Source organism: Clupea harengus, chromosome 15 (assembly GCF_900700415.2).
Source record: "Clupea harengus chromosome 15, Ch_v2.0.2, whole genome shotgun sequence".
NCBI classification, from domain to species: domain Eukaryota; kingdom Metazoa; phylum Chordata; class Actinopteri; order Clupeiformes; family Clupeidae; genus Clupea; species Clupea harengus.
This window is the reverse complement of record NC_045166.1, coordinates 1,042,966-1,061,108: the sequence shown is the minus strand read 5'-3', so window position 1 is coordinate 1,061,108 and position 18,143 is coordinate 1,042,966. Positions and strand designations below refer to the sequence as shown.

General features: G+C 46.0%; 1 protein-coding gene across 4 annotated transcripts in view; it reads left to right on the top strand.

Annotated features, from left to right (window-relative positions):
* Nucleotides 1-5,625: 5,625 nt before the first annotated feature.
* The window catches only part of LOC105897001 (rho guanine nucleotide exchange factor TIAM2), a 44,434-nt gene continuing 31,916 nt past the window's right edge, over nucleotides 5,626-18,143 (top strand). For 2 of the 4 annotated variants that reach the window (XM_031581455.2, XM_031581453.2), the window contains exon 1: nucleotides 5,626-6,187. The gene's annotated coding sequence lies outside the window, so the exon portion shown is untranslated. The other 2 variants (XM_031581456.2, XM_031581454.1) reach the window with 2 other exon arrangements.

Sequence of the window (18,143 nt, the reverse complement as noted above, 5' to 3'; positions counted from 1 at the left end):
TATCAAATCAGCTTCAGGCTAATGGGGTTCAAAAACTGCAGGGCTATGAGTTCAGACAAGACACGAGTTTGGCAAGGACAAGTTCAAGAGCGTAGAGCACGACTGGAGGGTGTTAAGGACCTGAGATTAATTCTAATGACAGAGCTCTTTCAAACACTTCATAAATCTGAGTGGGCAAGCTCATGCTTGCACATGTGCACGTGTGTGGTCCCAGTCATGTGTCCATGTATCCAGCGAGCGCTTAATATCAACAGAGATGGCGGATTCACTTTCAACAAGGAAGTATCGACTTCACTGTTTTGTCTTTACCTTGGTACATTTGCAGACCTTTTGAGCCAATGCACTCAATCTTGTGTAAAGAGGTGTTTCCAATCAGCATATGATTGAATTGACCCCCACCCCTTCCACTACCCATTACAGTCAAATACTCTGCTGGCATCCAGCCAGTACTGAAGACAGGTCTAAAGTTGAAATGTGTCCAATCCAATTTCCATTCAATTCCAAATCCAATTATATCCCCAGCTGCCTCCTGCATGATCTTCCTCATATCATAAGGGCCAGGGAGATGACTGTTAATCATTTCCATGAAAGAATAAGTCTCTTCTCACCCTCGTCATGTGATAATGGTGTTAAAGGCAGTGGGGATTTGGCGTATATCTGCCTGACGGATGAGTAACTTCTCCATTCAAGTGTGCCACAGCAGAGCACTGTAAACATCACCTTTAATGGAGAGAGCTTCAGGCCGGACCTTCTTGCTTCACTCGTGCATGGCCGGTATTGAGCAGACAAGGTTAACGTGTACTGAGGCCTGTTTCTCATGTTCACGTGGAGCACCGTTGCTGGTTTCCATCATACATGTGCAGAACCCGACAGCGTACAAACACCCTCACACACAGTGTGTGTATATACCCGACAGCGTACAAACACCCTCACACACAGTGTGTATATATAGGGCTCTGGGCTGAACTGTCAGTCAGAGCTTTATGATGTTTTCCATGAAATAATGTTAGACTTTGGTAAGTGGTATGCAGCGTTACAGTGTATATGTATGAATATATATATAAATGTGTGTGTGTGTGTGTGAGGATGGGGGTGCAGACTTCTGATTTGCGTAATCTGTGTTTATATTGTGAGTGTCCTGTCTGTCCTGGCTGTGGTTCTTTGTGAGTCTTTTCTCTCCTGAAACAGCTCACATGCAGCACATCATTCTGACCGCCTATTGTGTCTTCACGAGAGTGGCTGCAGTTGACCTCAAAAATGCACTTCTGATGGTGCACTCTGCGTTCGAGCCAACGGCTACCCAAACAATCCCAGCTGGAAGGACACTGCACTCGGTGTGCCTCTTAGACAGAGGAACACAATGTTTGATCCTCTGAAATCTGACCAAGGACTGCCGGGATAATGCTCACATTCCACGTGTGCGTCTGTGGTCAGGAGCTATGCTTCGCCACCAGAGTATGCCTGTAAAAACACAAAAGGATCGGCAACAAAGAGACTCTTCATTCCCATGTTCCAAACTCAATTTCAGTACTCTAAAAAGGGGCATCAACATACCAGAGCACATTCCGACTCGACCTATAAATAAATCTCTCTGCGACTTTATGTATTTTAGCGGCATCGTTTGAGATGACCTACCACCAAAGACATCCCTAAGAAGACAATAAACACGTCCCTTCAAGTCATATTATGGTTGGAAATCCCGGGGCTACAACTTCAATCTGGCCTTATCATCTCTGTCAAGAACGCTGGCCATGTTTTCCCTGCCTCAGCGGAGAGCTCTGTAAAATAACAATAATGATCGACCCCTTCAGCTGCAGGCAGCCTCCGTCCCCTGTGTCCTCCGTCTGTGTTTTATACAGTGTGAAATGATTACATTTCTCATTCTGTTTGGGTTTAATTCCTCTCCCCCTCAGGCACTGATTAAGTGTTTGAGTGATCGCTGAGGCCATTAACACTGGGTCGCATGGGGGGACAAAAATGAGTTTTGGACAGAGTGGAATTTAGCTGTGGGGGCCATGAGCCTATAATAGCAACTTGGGATGAGGCTGTGTTCGTGCCTGTGGCGAACACCACAGGGAAGCGGAGGAGATGTAACGTGTTAGAATGAGACAAAGAAGGGCGTCTCACCTGGGACCACCACACCAAGGCACATCAACATCGCTGACAATTACCAGGAGCCTGAGGGATTTGTCTAAGCCACAGAAATGACACACAGACACAAATAGGTCCAGTATTACAAATCAGTCCTTTTTCACCAATGGGCCTTACCAGGTAGTGGGGGTGTCAGGTTGTTCTATAGCTCAACGCCCATGGGATTATTCCTGAAAATGAGACTTGAGAAGACAGCACTCTTCTTAGCCCTGACCTCGATTTACCAAACAAAGACTGATGATGTGTTTTCTTTCAAACAGTATATTCACATGTCATCTCTGTCTGTAAATACCTTGTAAATGCTTTCTCCGTTACCAATGTGAGTTTATGAACCTACGGCGTGTGTCCTTAGGTGTACACACTGTAAACAGTAGTGTGGTAGAGTGGATGGGGTAATATAATGTTCATGTGAGTCAGACAGATGACAGGTGTCAAAGGGTATCCGTGTCGAGAGTCTTTGAGGGGAAGGCACAAAAGGCAGCAGGGAGACGAGTCTGTAATTGTAATTTATTTGTCCTCCACCAAGTGCATAATCCCAAAATGTGAAAAATATGAACAAAAAGACTGAGAATATAAAAGAAAACAAAATATATTTACAAGCAGCTGTATATGTATATACAGTATTACAGCTTAGTACACTTGTCACTAAATTCAGACAGTACCCTGATATCAACTTCACGCTTCTGAAGCCGCTAGACAAGAGCATAGACCCAAGCTCACAACAAACGCTCATCCAAAAAGTTAGCTGAACTACCCCTAATTGGCCCATATTACCATGGGCCCACAACACAAGGGTAAAATCATGTGTGAGAAGAAATAACATTAAAATGGCACAGGGCACAGCCTCAAACGTGTTCAACTCCTGGCAATGCCCCTGTGCTGGGTTACTTAGTTTAGGTTTGATCCCAAAAGAGTTTCTTTTCTATCCTTTGAAGATTGAGAACACAAATTACACCGTCAAAAGTATGATGTGGAGACGTTAATAAATGTATCAACAGATAAACAAATAGCATTACTGTTTAGAGCAACCTTTTCCAGGAGATCAAGTAGCTGTTGAGAAACGACAAGTGGACACAATTAGAAAGTACAAGAAGAGTGCCAGAGGGGAATTGAGATCAGGCTTCTCTGGTTACCAGATAATGAGCTGTAATTTCTGAACTTCTCTTTCTTGTGATGTTTGGAATGCCCCTCTTCTCAAATAGATTTAAACAGGATAAATGGTTGTAGTTCCAGAGGCTTGCGCCATTCAGCTAAGGTGTGGGCTTTGAATTAACTCATCTAATGGTAGTGTTGGCCTCGCAATTACCCTTCAGTTACTTGCTCTTGCTAAACATGGATAAGGCCCGAAAATACTGTCACACCTGCAGCACTGTCGATTAATGATGCCTTTCCCCATACCTCTCGTTTGTCTGGTAGAGAAGGTGGAACAGGCTTTTTCTAGTCTCTGATGACTGGAAATCCACACAGCTGCTGCCCGTGTACAGCTATGGCCGCTTCAATATCATGCCATCATGATAACTGATCCTTTCAAATTATACCTGGTGGTCATTTATCATCCACCAGGACAACCTGACAGCTTTGTGAATGAATTTGTGTCTGCACTTCCAATGGATAATGACGATATGAATATTCATATGGACAATTCGCATTCAGCAGATTTCTTGTCCCTGCTTCACTCATTCAATCTCAAACGTGTTCACAGTTCACCTACTCATGATGCTGGTAAGGATCTAGATCTTATTCTATTGCGCAATTATACTTCAGAAAAGCTAATGGTTACTCCTACAAGCGTACATTTCACAGCGACCTCAGGCCTGCGTGTGTTTGTGTGTGTGTGTGTGTGTGTCCTGTGTCGCCCCATAAAATACACGTGTGTGTTGCAGTGTGCCGCTTGTGGCAATAAAGAAAGGACTGAAGTCAGCCTTGTTTGTTGTTGTTTTGTTTTGTCTGACCATTACTTTATTAGATAATCTGTCCATCACCTAGAACATCCTACTGTTCCTCTTCCTGTGGATTTGTTTCACCGTAACCTCAGAAGTCTCTCAAGCAATTGAGTTCTCCTCCTTGGTTGCATCTAATCTACCTTCTCCGAGTTCATTCTCGTCATTAGAGGTTACTGATTCTACAAAGGCTCTTTGCTCTACACTGAGCTCTTGTCCTCTATCCACACAACCTACTCGTACTAAACCCTGTTACCCTTGGCTCACTGATAGCATTCGTAAAGTACAGAAGGAAAGAGCTGCAGAGAGAAAATGGGTTAAATCCAGAGAGGCCAATGAATTTGATAACTGTCAGTCTCTGCTATCTGCCTTTTCTTCCACAATCACAGCTGCTTAAAAGACATTCTACAAGGAAAACATTGACCATGCCACAGAAAGTAGGAAACTTTCTTCTACTTTCAAGGATCTCCTCCAATCACTTCCCTCTCCACTGATAACTTTACAAGTTTCTTTACTGAAAAACTTGCCCCATTGGTGCACAATTCTCTAATCCTCCTAAACAGGTTTCACTTTCCATTCTTTCTCCCTTCTCAATGAGGAAGAAGTCTCTATGCTTCTTAAACAGAGTCATCCTATGACATGTTCCCTGGACCCCATTCCAACCACCCTTCTCCAGTCAATCTCTGTCATGCCAAGGACAAGTGTCAGAACTCTTACTAACTTTCCACTGGTGTACCTCAGGGATTGGTACTTGGACCCCTCCTTATTTCTATTTACACCACTTCCTTAGGTGAGATCATTCGTCCCCATGGGTTCTCCTATCAATGTTATGCAGATGACACTCAAGTGTGCTTGTGTTTTCCCCAGGATGACTCCACAATATCGACTGGAATTTCTGCATGTCTCAGTAATATTTCAGCTTGGATGATGGATTGTCACCTTCAGTTGCAGATGATTCAGAATGCAGCAGCACATTTGGGTCTATCATCAGCCAAAGAGGACACGAGTAATTCCTCTGCTGGTCACCCTTCATGAGTTCCCTGTTACTGCTAGAATTAAATTTAAGTCCCTCACTCTGGCCTTTAGGATTGGATTGGCACCTGCCTATTTAAATGCTATAATTCAACTCTATTCCCCCTCCTGACCACTTTGCTCCTCTGATGAGCGTTTGTTGTCTTTGCAGTTTATTTTCATTCATGGTACCTCAGTGGTGGAATGACCAACAGCAACAGCCTTGGTTCATTTAAAAAGTGCTTAAAAACCTTTTAGTTGTCAACTAAACCTTTTTCATTATCATCTGCATTATCATAAGCACTTTGAGCTGCATTCTTTTGCATGAAAGGTGCTATATAAATAAAGTTTTATTATTATTATTATCTGTCTAATAGAGTTGATTTGCTTGAGGTCAACTCTACAGTCATAGTTTTGGTATTTGGAATTGTTGTTGTTATTATAATTATTATTAACAACATTATTATTAATAATAATAACAATAATAATACTAATAATAGTATTAATTGGTACCTCATATTGTTTCTTGAATTATTTTTCATTAGGCTTATTTCTATTACTGCCTTTTTTGTTTTTGTTTTATCTGTTTTTCTGATGTTTAGACAAAAGCCTCTGCAAAAAAAATACTTTAACCATAACCATAACCATAGTGTTCACTCTAACAGAGTTAATGGCTGACACACAAAGCCGCCTATTACTTCAGAAAAAGTCTCTGAAAGCATTACTCATGGGCAGCACTGGTCATCCAAATGTGCTTTTTATTGGTAACGTGCAGCTTCAGTTTTAGTTCAAATTCAAAAGGTGAAAACAGAGCGAATGACGGCCAGGTCCGAAATACATGGGAGTGGTTTACAGCAGCACAGCGCGGGTTGAACCGCACTGATGCTGCCAGAGTGACTCTCCACAACTGTTGTCGCGAGTGGAGTACCAACGCGTGGCAGTAAGTCTGAAGAATTCGGTTGAAACATAAGAAAAAACACATTTAACTTCAAGTGAAAGTGTAGTTCTGTCTGAGCATAAGAACAAAATTGTGAATACTCGATGGAAAAACGTCAATACAACAGCTATCCAAGGATACGCCTTTGGTGAGTCAAAACTGTTACCGTATACTGTCAGCCGTCAGGCTCTTACTACGACGCTGTATGCTCAGTTCGTTCATTTATTCAGCTTTTTAAAATGTGTTACACTTTTGTTTAATCTATGGGCACTTTCTTGTTCCAAACAAATTGTTGTGTACTACCATTTCAACCAACTTGGCAATTTGTCGAACATTGTGTAGGCTATTCCATGCGCTAATAGTATGTGTGTAAGGATGTAGCCAGCTGCCAATGCGCGTTTTTCATGGTTATTACGCAATTTTCCAAGTGAAAGTAACTGACTTTTCTGCAGTCATAATTTAAACCATGCAGATGAATCTACGCGTGTACACATACAACTATGGTGCCCTAGACACGCACACATACGTTACGGTTATACAGAATGTGTTCGGCAAGATTGTTTTCTTAAACTAATTACATCATTAACGCGCACGCTCAATTTCAGCTGGGGAAAAACTTGACAAAAATAGTTGTATTTGGTTGTCCTTTAAACAATGTTTTTTTTTTCACACCACGCAAGTATCGATTAACAGAATATTCTGGTTTGATAAATGTCTGGAGGTTGCTGCATTTACTTGAAGCTAGAGTATGAGACTGAAAGCTTTGAGTTTGTCTGGAGTTTGAGGTTTCTGTGTAGAGTCGTGTCTGTCACTTCTGCTAGCAGACCGCTCGCTGTGGTGTTCGTTTAATTCCTAAGGCCACCGACATGACCTGTCTCTCCACTTAATCTTCTGGCTGTGAAGACACCTGCTCTCTTCACACTAAGCACACACTCATTTTGGCACCACGAGAGTGCTAATTCCCAGCACCTCCTCCTTCTCTTCATCTCTGTCTCTCAGTTTCTCACAGATTTTTCTAAGACCATTTCCATCATCATCTCCTTTTGCTGTGTTTTTGTTTCCTTTTTCCACACATGCAGTTCACTGCACACACACACACACACATTTCTCAAAGTCTCTACAAGCCCAGTGAAAATCTGTCACATGCTGACCCCTATTTGAAAGCAGATTTGACATGAGTGTTTTACCCTCAACATGTGAATGTTCTCTAATGAGGGCGAAAGTACACACTTGTTGACCCAGGCTTTCCTTCTGTGATTTACGGAGCAGAAAATCACCCCTTACGCAGCCCATAACATGTCTTCTTGCCTGGGCATTGTGTCTCCAAGGGGTCTCTGTGCCCTCCAACCCCCACTGATGTGCCTTTGTTGTGGTGGAAGTGGGGCAGCAGCACATGGGAGGGGAGTGCTGGGTGACTAAAAGAGTTCTTAAACACACATACCCACACACACACACACACGAACCTGGAGTGTGTCTGAGGAGAGAGTGAGCAAACACAGCAACTCATCACGCCGCCACAGGATGGCTGTGGTGAGGACTGCATTCAGCACAAAGAGCACTCTGTCGTGGAACCCCCCCTCCCATAGCAACAACCCTCGCTGCTCTGTGCTTCAACACTGAGTCCACGTTTCATTGCCACTGAACTGAACATCTTGGGGGTATGCCTGTGTATTAGGCATGTTCTCTCCTAAACTTCAATATGAACGGTTTAAATTGAAATGCCACCTTGGGCAAAGTTTTAAATGAAGCAGAAACATTTTTATGTATACAGTTGTATCAAATCTTAAATACCTTTTAATCTGCGATCAGGCAAATGCCCCTGTGGTAAACGGTTATTTTGCGCTTGGTCAAGTAGTACAATTAAAGTAGTCCAATTACTTTGGCCAGGAAGTACAGTGTCAGCACAATCTCAGCAGAGTACATTTTTTTTGTACAAACTGGCCAGTGCCATGCCTTGATAACAGGGAATTAGTCTCATTTTTGGACTTCAATTGGGCTTGAGCAGAGAACCATTTGCTCTCTGGATGAGGCATACCTCCCTGCCCAGTGGTTGCCAGGTGTAGCGCAGTGACGTGGGTTCACCTGATTGTTAATGTTGAGATTGTAAACATATGCTGCCGTTCTGTGGCAGTGGAGCGTGGCCCAGCGTCCAACGTCTGAGCGTTTGACTCCTGTCCAGCCCTGCCTAGAGCTTTGTTTGCTTAGCGCAGTCCGGCTCTCGCAGAGCAGTTCAGCTTTCAGCCCAGGAGTCCAGGGATGTCGTTTCATCCCCCCTCAGCGCACCAGGCAGAAGGCACAGGGTCTGGTAACAATTATCGCTGTGTGAAAACGTAAGCCAAACTTGTTATGTCTTGTGGGCTCATGTTATATGTTACAGGGTTCTTGCACCCACCGAAATGAATGGTAGGTGAGGGCACAAGCCAAGACTGTGGTCTGCTCTGTGAGAAGAAAGGACCACTTAATGATGAGAATGAGCATTTCACTGGTGTGCTTTGGTCTTAGATTTCATTCATATGGGCAACATGGTTAGGGTCCATCTGACATGTGTTGTTGCGATGTGGTGCCGTGGAAACCATTTCATATTGTTCTAGAGTGTCCTTAGTTAACCTTTTGGGGTCAAACGCTTTGGTTATTTGTATTGATTAGGCGTAACAAAACCTGCTCAAATGGTGTCCACCACATCTGCCATATGGTCAGTGGAGACAATGGTCCCAATGTAATTATTGACTGTTGTCACTTAAGTGGTCAGTTATTGACTTTTGGGTCACAGGTCATTAGTCTTAGAATTGTTAAAAGAGACAGTATTTGGCAAAAATCTAATATTAGCCTGCTCATGTTTCTTCTAATAAGTTATCAAATCATTCAACCTTCTTTGAATTTTAAGAATAAGATCTTTGAAAGAGTGTGAGAGCTCTCTTACTTTCAATCAAAATTTGATGCAGATGGACAGAGAGGGACAGAAACATTCAAGTGTTCATACTACTTATAGGTATCCACATGTTAAAGTGGAATTCCTGGAGTTTAATTCATGTGCAATGTGTGGCGACCATATGCTGCCAGTTAAATTATGGAGTTGTTGAAGCGTTTCAATGAGTAATGGACTTCTCTCTAAACCCCTACTGATTGCTAATAAAAGTCTTAATGCGTCTCTGTGGGTCTTTTAAGGCTCGTCCAAATGGGAAGAGGATTAATGTCCAAGAAATTGCTGGTTTCAGTTGCAATTTACGTGAGCTTTTTAAAACACATTCTTGCACAGAGGGGTATCATCATCGTCATCATCATCATCATCATTGTTTTCATCATGAAGCACATTAAGATCCACTGGCAGTCATGAGGAACAGCGCTATTTACATGTAGAGTTTAAGGCAGAATAGTGATGTGAAGGCCATCTCTCTAGATTAAAATGTAAATTGTTTAGGTTAAACTGGAAGGATGCTTTGTTATCCAAGGTCTTTGAGCGTGTGTTTACAGTTGAGACACCAGTATCATGCTGTAATTGTTTGCTGAGTCAGACTTGGTCTGCCGTGGAAGATTCACAGAGAGCGATGATAATCGTCAGAGGATTTTCCCCCCAGTGTTACTGGTAAACGAAAGTAATTTAATTTCTGTCTTTGTGGTTGAAAGATGATATACAGGGTGCCTGGCCCGTCTGTAGCCCTCCAGGACTGATCCATGGAAGAGGCTTTGATGTGTTCACGTTCCCATTTGTTTTCCCAGTTTATCCAGCCAAACTCTTAAGCCCAGAGATGGCACTGCGAGCGAAATAGGAGGACAACACAGAGGCAGAAGAGAGGCAGACCGACAGGGAGAGGGGAAGAAGTTAGGGGAAAGAAAATGAAGAGAGAGAAAGAGAGAGAGGGGGAAGATGAAAGAATATACCTGGCATCAGGAGCTGAGATGTGCCTCCTGGGTTCATTCTTCCAGCTGTAGTCATCACAGTCTCCCGGCCCAGCTTTGTTGCTCGCTTATCCCGTTTTTTAAAAACAGGGGCCTTGATGTCTTTGTGGACCCGGGTGCAGAAGAAGGGCCCTCTCTGTTCTCAGCTGTCTGAATCGCTGCCGTGTGGAATTTTGCGGTGGATTTTCTACCTAATTAACCCCCATTTTCTCATGAGAGTGGCCACTTTTTTTTTTCAAGATGGTGGAATGCGATAGGCTTTTGCTGGCCTTAGCTTTTGTTGTTTTTCTGCTAAGCTGGCTTACACACAACATTAGGCTGGTTGTTTCGGGGTCGCGCAAAAGCTTGTAATGCAACAAAGGAGACCTTCACTGCTGGACTCTGTGAGGAGGCACACAGGCAGACGGGATGCCATCATCTCATACCAGTCCAAACTAATCCAACTCCATTAGTCCTGGCGTCACCACTGACAATGTCACTGTAGTCGTCATCCGTGCAGCCAGTCACGTGGTGATGTATTTAAAGGGAATACCTCTGAATGTTGAAAACAAAGAACAAAATAGGACCTTGAAGGAACAGCATCACAACGTGAGTTTTCTTCCAAGGATGCCAGGTTTGCCCGTGAGCTGCGGTAGCCCCCTGAGATATCACCCAGTTTCCACATGTCAGATATGACTTTGAGCATTGCACAGGCTCGTGAAAAAAGCCCATGTTTCACCAGTGTGATTGAGTATCAAGAGTGTCTACTGCACAGACTCAGAGCTAGGTCAGAAGGGAGGGGTTCTATCTCAGATCGTACCTCGCACAAGTCCAACAGGGACAGCTTTTTCCTTCACAACCCCCCTTCATTTCTGTGAAACATATGTTGAAAGGCAAGTCGTTTCAGCAGAACTGTCAGACCTGATGAACTTGTAGATCTGGCCGAAGTCAAGTCGGAGCACTAACTTAGTGCCCACTGTATTGTAAATGTGACGGATCACTGCTTTCTTAGAACTGACTCAACGGAGTCGAACTAAATGGAGCTCTCACAGAAACGTGTTTTTTTTGCACCTCGTTTTTCATGCCTCGGCCTTGGTGGTGATTTACAACGTTTTGCTTTCATTGCTCTCAACTCCTGCTGTCACCCACCAGCTGAGTGCCTGGAGGGCCCCGTCATCGGCCCCGTCAGTCCGTCCAGCCCCGAGCCCCCCAAACCCCCGCTCTCTAAATCACATTTAATAAACAGTCTCCCTAATAGTCACTCCAGTCTGCTGCTGTCTCCCCCACACTGCCTGCCGCACATATACATTATTTCCAGGAAATAGCTGGGCTTAGTCGTACAGGGCATGATAATGAGCATTACTGCATGCCCACAGCTGAGATGATTTTTTTTTTTTGGAGCATCCTTTGGTCTGCCGTTCTGGTTGGCGCGGCTTTGCTGGAGACAGGGGCTGAATGAGGGGGCTCCGGGGCCAGGAGGGCTGGCAGCCGCCTCCCGGGAGAAAGCAGAGCGGAGAGAGCGATGGAAAAAGAGGGGGAGGGGATGAGGGATGGGGGATGGATGAATGGGGGGGGGGGGGCTGCAGTGGTGTAGCGGTCGAAGCCCCAGCCTCACTGGAAACTGAACTCGTGGCTCTCATTAGGCCAGTTTGTGCCGTTTCACAGTGAATTTGATGCTATCAACGCAGCCGCCGCTGGATAATAACGGCCCGTTGAAAAGCCATGCGCCAGGGAGTCTTCCTAAGGAGACGTCTGGGTCCCGTGTCACTGCTGAGGAGACTAATCTCCCTCAACACGATGATAGCGGAGCGCTTCGCCTCCAAGATGATTGTGGGGCAGACGTTTACAGTTAAACTGTAGCCAACAAAGAGTTTCAAAACAACCTACATTATATTTGGGGTACATTTTACACGGTACATACTTACCAGCCAGTAGGTTCATGTTGGCACACATAGTGGGGCCCAAAGGCATCTAGTTTGACCAATCTAGTGCGCCCAAAATAAACTGGTCCTACATGGGGGCCTCATTTTTCTGGGTGAGTTCCCCTGTGACCCAAACTGAACTGGACCTAGTTTGTTATTAGGGTTGTGAATCTCCCCGGTCTCACGGTTTTAGACACATTTTTTGCTGCTGTTGTACTTTGAGACCGTTAGAGGGTTGTTCGTTCTTTTCCAGGAGTCGTTATTTTGAGGTGCACTCTGGCGCTCCGAAACACTACTGCTTTTGAAAATAACATCCGTCTGACATCATCTGGTCTTTCCCAGGCATCCCCTGCGCTCTACTGGAGCTCCTTGTGTCTGGCCGAGTCCACAGCTGGCTTTAATTACAGTCACTGTATTGCTCTGTGTTCCCAGAACAGATAAGCCATCCCTCTCTCTCAACACAACAATCACTTATCCAGGCACTTAGTCTCTACATGCTGCAGACACACAGAGAGCTTGTGGTGAGAAAGACACAGTACCTGGGACACGGAGGGTAACTTAATACTTGGTGAGTGTGTGTAGACACGTAGTGTGTTTATACGCATACACGTGCACACACACACACACACACACCAATGCAGTGTGCATATGTGTAGACACGTACTGTGTTTATACGCATACACGTGCACACACACACACACCAACGCAGTGTGTATATGTGTTTTATACACACTTGTGCACACCCAGACATACCGGTGCAGATACACAGATGTGCACATAGGCGCAGGTTCATACACTCCCGAGCACATACACATCTACACCTACTCTCCACAAACATACTGGACATAGTTTAGACGTGAGCGTAAGGGAATGCTCGAGTTCAGCTGTCGCTTGTCCTCCGGACCCCAAGGGATATTGTGTCTTACATAACAGATCTCCCATTGAAATGAGACTGTGTTCAGAGAGTATTATGTGGAATTTGTGTTTGTCTGTCTTTGTGTGTGCTTGTGCATGTGTGTGTGTGTGTGTGTGTGTGTGTGTGTGTGTGTGAGAGAGAGAGAGAGAGAGAGAGCGGGAGAGGGAGAGGGAGAGAGAAAGAGAGGAAGGGAGAGAAGCACTTCCCCATCTCAGCCTCTTTCAGCCCTCACTTTCATTTGAGCTGCAGCGGTGGCTCATGCCATAAGCAGGCAGGCGGTCCCCTGATTCTCAGAGGAGATTAAGGACTTCTCATGCAGAGAACACAGGCCCCTCTTTTCCCACAGTGGCTCAACGTTAATGCCTGTGACCCAGAATTCATCCCACAATTTATGTGGAAGCTGTGGGTTCATGAGGTTTAAATGTTTCCCCACATTTGACTGGTTGTGTGATTTAAAAAAAACCTTTGCTTTACACAGGTTGGGTTGTGTATTGTATTGTATGTGTTTGTGCATGAATACGTGTGTATATCTTTTGTGACACTTTCTGTAGTGCCCATTCCTTAAATACTAAAGTGGCTCAATTACATACCCACGGCCTAAATCGACCTTGTTAAAAACACTTTTGTCTCCTTAAAGCAATTTTAGAAACATCAAGAGTGTATGATGCCACTCTTTCCTCTCCAGTTCCTTAGTCATACACAGCCGTGGCCCACCCAGAAAGATCTCCTCATAACGGAAGACTCATCTCAGAATATTGGTTTCCATGGTTTTCTCAGCTGTCATAGTAACTCCACTCAGGCAAACATGGGCAGTCTAGTACGGCACGGCACAGTAGAGCACTTACCCCCTCACATGACTCAGAGACTGAAGTTGGAAATGGGACTGGAATATTGTTATTCACTCGGTCCAGATATTCCAGAGCCTCTCCCAAGTGTTGTGTAAGGATGTGGTCTGTTTGTATGTGACTGTGTGTGTGTGTCTGCACGTGTGTATGTGTTACTAGATTGCACGTCATTGATGTGTGTGTCTATATGTGTTGGGATTTCCATTTGACTTGTGTTTGTAGGCAATAGTGCGTGTTAGCGTGTTAGCGTGTTAGCGTGTGTGTGTGTGTGTGTGTGTGAGAGAGAGAGAGACGATCCCACATTCCCAGTAGTGAGATTAGTTGTGCACAGAATGGAGCTGCCCCTGGTTTTGCAGCCTGTGTTATGTAACCACCGAAGAAGGTTTGAGATTTTTTGGGGGGTGGGGGGTGTGTGTTTATATGTTCCCTACTGCTGTAGCTGAGTTCTCTGCTGCAGTCAAATAAGCGAGACTTCAAGATTTCGTAAACAACATGTAGAAGGTCTATAAAACACTGGCAGTAGTGAATACAATATGGCAAATTACACACAGTGTAACACACACACACATCGGGCAGGCAGGAGGGCGTGCCAGTGTACTGAAGTGCCACATCCAATTGTGCACCGCGTTCCTTCTGGGTGGAATGTTCCGCCAGTGGAACCAGTTAGAACTGTGAGAGTTCACTAGCACGTTTGACCTCAGACGCACAAATGACGACAGCACTGTGAGGACACTCGGAAGGGGGGAGGCCGACCTCCGTTGACCCTTCAATCTCCAGCTTGCCCTAAACGGATGTCTGCCATTGGTCAGTGGTCTTTTAACAGGAAAGCGGCTCAGGAAGAGTCTGACCCAGGGAAAGGAAGTGACTGCATCCTGCCTCAGCTAGCTTGAGTTTCTGGACGTTCCAAAGGCCGTATGATAAAGAGGAAGGCAAAAGGAGAGGTAAAAAAGAGGTAGAGAGAGACAGAGACCAAAGAAGAGCAAGAGACAGAATGAGACACAAACAGTGTGAGCATGAGGAACCCAAAGAGGGGCTGCGGGGGGGGTTACGAAATAGCAAGTGAGGGATGAACAAAGAGAACACGGAGGCTGAGGGAAGAGGGGCGTAAAAAACAGGGTTGAACTGAAAGGCGAGGGATTTGGTCAGGTTTACCTACGGGCTTTGGGCTGAAGGAGCACGTCAGCAGAATGCGGCCGCTGTGTGTGCACAGCCCTCGGCTCGGTGTGTGTGCGGTGTGTGTGTGTGTGTGTGTGTGTGTGTGTGTGTGTGTGTGCACAGCCCTGGGCTCGGTGTGTGTGTGTGTGTGTGTGTGCGGTGTGTGTGTGTGTGTGTGTGTGCACAGCTCTTGGCTCGGTGCCAGGCGGCGGGGCCTTTGTCTTCCGAAGGTGTGCGAAGGAGTGCACTGCTGGCTTCATAGCTGATCGGACAAGAAGAACAGAGCCACAGCCCTCTGCTCTCTCACATCAAGATCATTTCCACAGGTCAGGGCTCAGTCCAAAGGCACCGCACACACACACACACACACACACACACACACACACACACACACACACCACACACACACACACACACACAAACACACACACCCACACACCACACACGCACACACACACACACACACAACACACATACACACACACACCACACACACACACACACACACACACACTGTCCAGGGCCCACAGACAGAACACAGCAGAGGGGAACACAATTACGGGATGCGGTTGAATGGCTGGATTTTTAATCTAAGCAAGTCCCTTGAAAAAAAAAAAAGCTTCAGCATTATTATTATTCTTTAAATGATGGGGAATTGGGATTTCTCCAGTTTTTATACAGTCAGCTTATTTCTTATTTTCTCAATGAGCGTTTTTCTGTAGGAAGTTCTACTCAGCATTTCCCAAGTAAATATTAAAACAGTGATTCCCTTTCATTCCCTAGTAATTTTGTGTTGAAGACCAACATGAGCTTGTGATTTGGATTTAGTGGTTTTCCTGCACATTAACACGCACATGAAAGATTCTGTGCATATTTGTGTTTGCGTATGCATCCCACACACCCCTGCGTGTTTGTTTTCAGCCGTGCCTGTGTGTGTGTGTGTGTGTGTGTGTGTGTGTGTGCCCGAGCTTGTGTATTTATGTGCTTGTGTGTGGGTTTCGCCTGTGGTATAGTCCGTGTTTGCTTAAGCTTAGCCTTGACCACTGTATCCTGCTCATTACTGTGGACGGACAGGGCAGTAGCCGTGAGTTCAGGCCAGGTGCTGGAGCGCCGTCCAAACACAAGCGGCTCTTGCCCTGACTGAACTGGGCCTGGGTGACTGTGTGTGAACGGAGCCAAGCTGGAGCTCATTTAGGCACGTAACACAGCAGCCCATAGATCCACCCAAGGTAAATGTGTTGGCAACATATGGTGGCGCTTTACTACAAGGACAAGACAGCAGCCATCATCATCAGTGTCACTATCACTCCATATCGATCTCTCTTTGTTTTTAACTCTGTCCCCCTATTCATCAGAAGGCATCATCATCAGTGGCATTAACCATGTTTGGCCCTCTCCTTCTCTCCTCATTTTTCTTTCCCTCTCTTTTCTCTTCCCTTTCTCCTCCTCTCCTCTCCATTTCCTGGTCGTCAGGTTTTGTTTTGTCTTTGTAGAGAAACCACACAATCTTTGCGTACGCAGCTATTCTATATCTAGCTGTGTACCCTTCCTCCTCTCTGGCTCTGTGGCTCCCTCTCCTCTCCTCTCCTCTCCTCTCCTCTCCTCTCCCTCTCCTCTCCTCTCCTCTCCTCTCCCTCTCCTCTCCTCTCCTCTCCCTCTCCTCTCCTCTCTTCTCCTCTCCTCTCCTCACCTCACCTCACCGTGCGGCGTGCCCACTCCTTTAGGAGGCTAAGTGGCTGGCATCTTTAATCTGGGCTGGCAGTGATGGATAATGTCGGGGCCAGGGGAGCGCGGTGCGGTGCGAGGCGAGGCGAGGCGAGGCGAGGGTGGCATCTGGAGGCTGAATAGCGTGGCCCGCGCCAGCCACTCTCCCCTGCTTTGTGCGCCTGTCTCCCTCTCCCCGCCGAGACAAAAGGGCCCACATAAAAGAATGTGTGGCTGCAGTGAGGAGGGGAGGAGCGGGGGGGGGGGGGGATCCCCGACCTCCTGCTCCTGCTCCTACTCCTGCCCCCCTCCCCACTGCTCCCTGGTATTACTTATTCTTCATTGCAATACACCCCTGGGGTAAGGGGGGCTACAGCCATGTTGGAGAGAACTTTCTGTTGTTGGGAAGCAAAGATGGTTTGCAAGTTGCAACGTTCAAGTAAAGCTTTCCAAGGACAGTTTTACACCTTTTGTTCAAAAACACAGCTGCCTAGATATGTCTGGAAACTATTGATTGTGTTATCATGAGTCATTTGATTTGAAACTATTGATTGTATTATCATGAGTCATTTGATTTGTCCAGAGACTAGTAGATTAGGAAGGGCGTAATGCATTAGCAACACCCTGCCGCCGCCCTGGCAACCATTAACCTCCACCACAGATGGATCAGGACGGCTTTAGTCTCGTGGCCAGAAGAATAAGAGTAGTCACATGCTAACGGCAACAAGCTAATTCAATAAACAATACACTCAACGCCAGCGAGCTGACATTTTGGCCAAGCAGGAGAAAAGGATTATGGGGCATGGATCGTAGGATCACTCACGTGTAGCAACAGTTATTACACATTCTGACCTCGATTTGACCCTCCTTTGTGACAGGATAGACAAACATATCTGCTTTGTTGACAGTGTGTCATCTGCTTATTTATGTCATTGACATTTCCAGAAAGGAAATACAAATATGGCCGTGAGGGACGTGGTAGAGAAACATAACAGCTGTGGCTGGAAAGGTACACCAGTGGCAGGTTGAGAACACAAGTTCGACACCAACCCTGGAAATGGCTCACATAAACTGTGGAAACTGCAGTCGTTTGTAATACCTGCCCTGAACCGTCTCAGATGGAGGTGAATTAGGCCTGAATAACAGACGTTAAGGGTCCGCGTCTGGCCTTGACTGTGGCTGCTGTTCTAGAACCGTCCTTGATGGCGTCCAGGGGAGGAAGCAGCTGGAGTGCCACACCAAACGCAACACTGGGCCCCACCCGGCCAAAGCCCAGGGCCCCGCCCGTTTACCCACGGCAAGAGCACAACGGGCCCTTCTCTCACCCAGGCAGGAAACAGGCCCTCTCTCTCCCAGGGCCCGGCCCTCCATCTTGGGCTTCCTCTCCAGCGAGCCTCCCCTGGTTAGCCTCCCCCCCCTCCACTGGCTCCAGTCGTCCCCATCAGCGCCCCTTATCAGGGCAGCGCTTGCTGTGCCGGACCACTTTCCCATGGGAAGGGTCTCACTCACTGCTCTCGGACTTCTTAACCCAGCTCCCACCCTCAGCCCCCTCTCTGCAAACACACACACACAAATACACACTCTTACACACACACACACACACACACACACACACACACACACACACACACACACACACACACACACACATTTATACATACTCACTTACTTACATACCTAACCAGG